We start from the raw sequence: 1,746 nt of genomic DNA on the forward strand, positions 1-1,746 counted from the left end.
AAAAGTAAAAAAAAGTTAACATATACAAAAAAATGAGGCTCAATAAAGAACAGTGGTTTTCACACTTGTGGGCACATTGCAACCACCTGGGGGCCTCGTTAAATTCATAGTCTGCGCTCCACCCTAGAGTTCCTAACACATTCCCAGCTGTGGCTGAGACTGCTCTCTGGGGTCCCATATCGAGAACCATGGTATTAGAAGATTTCCTTACTATACTTTAGCTCTCAGTTCGGTCAGGATTTCCGAATTGCTGTTGTTGAGCCCACCTAAAATGGCAGCAGGAATATTTCGTAAAGTGACAATGAGATGTGTTTGCAGTCACTTTCAGAGCAGCCATGTTCTGTACATATCTCAACAATCATTTACAACATGTATTTAAGACATAAGGTTAAAGAAATATGAGTGATCCATGTATGTCTTTATACCTATGTATAATTAGATGTCTAAGACTATTATCGATGAAGGTATAACTTTATTGCAGGGAGCCGGACAGGATCGCCATTACAAGATGGCGCCGACATGACATCCTGTCTTGTTGGAAATAAACAACTCCATATTTGGCTATGCCTTTGGGAGCTGCGTGTCCCCTGCTTCCCGCATGCGCCATGGATAAGGGCCCTTGGGCCTATCCTGACGCAGTCTGGTGTCAGCTGATGGTGGCAACAATCACAGGGCGACCCATGTGCCTACTCCCTATATAAGCAGCTGCTTTAGTGCTCTAGGGGCCCCTCGCTTTCTGCTCTCCCTCAACCAATCCATTAAAGCGTGATCTGAGAAAAATCCTCATATGGTGGTTGTTCTTTCTTGCTGGTCAAGAAGTTCACCGCACTTTATGATGGATTATTTTTTTCAACAGGGGAGAGTGTGAATGTAGTTCTCTTACTGCCACAGATCATGTCTTGAATTTCCTGCACGTTGGGACATCTTGGAGCTCACCACACCCCGAGTGCAATACATGAGCCTCACCCTGAGAAAACTATCTTCACGATCCTGGTATTCCCCTGCCAGGTAAGGATCTTACTGTTGATCTTTGTGATTTGCATACGTAAATTCTTTTTGAAGTTTACATTGGATTCAGTTTTTGAGTAAATATTGGAGGTAGGAGGGATATCTCCAAGGGTTTTATGCAAGGTTCTTATGGTAAGTGAAGATAATACATCACTGGCTCTTCTGAGGAAAGCTTGAAGATGGTAGATATCTTGAACAATTTTATCCTCCTATTGAAGTACTTCAATGCTGAAATGTTTTCATCTCTGAGGCAGATCGTAAAAATATGAATCTTGTGTGTATCTATAGCTAGATGTGACTAGTTTCTTCATTTGATCATTGACTGAGTTATGTGTTTGTACTTCTTTTCATTTTCCATATTTATAGTAAAGGGCATTGAACCCAGGCCCAAATATGCCAGGCAAAAGTTTCACTTTTCTACATCCTCAACCCTAGTTCCACTTTTTACAGGGAACGTGTATGAATTTTTGAACCAGTCTTTTATTTAAGCAAAGCCTCAAACTGTTTGTCAAAGAGTACTGTCCTCGTGTCTGTAAAGCTCTGCCCAACATCTGCATAGTGTGAGCAGATGTTTACCAAATGGCTGCGGAACATCTGTGTCAGTGGTCCATGGGTCCTCGCTGTGGGTTGCTGGAGCACTCACAAAGGTTCACACTTTCTCTTTTTCTAGTTCCCACACGCCTGCATTTGATTAGTGATTTAAATACTAGAAGCCATGGTAAACGGCAGGCTTCCTGT

At 42.3% G+C, this 1,746-nt stretch overlaps 1 non-coding gene across 1 annotated transcript; it reads right to left on the reverse strand.

Moving 5' to 3' along the window:
• Positions 1-857: 857 nt before the first annotated feature.
• Positions 858-1,016, reverse strand: LOC121464598. Its single transcript, XR_005976541.1, has one exon. It is a non-coding gene; the product is annotated as a U1 spliceosomal RNA (small nuclear RNA).
• Positions 1,017-1,746: the final 730 nt, after the last annotated feature.

Source organism: Microtus oregoni, unplaced genomic scaffold, assembly GCF_018167655.1.
Source record: "Microtus oregoni isolate MIOR12 unplaced genomic scaffold, Mior012 000028F_ref0000031, whole genome shotgun sequence".
NCBI lineage: Eukaryota > Metazoa > Chordata > Mammalia > Rodentia > Cricetidae > Microtus > Microtus oregoni.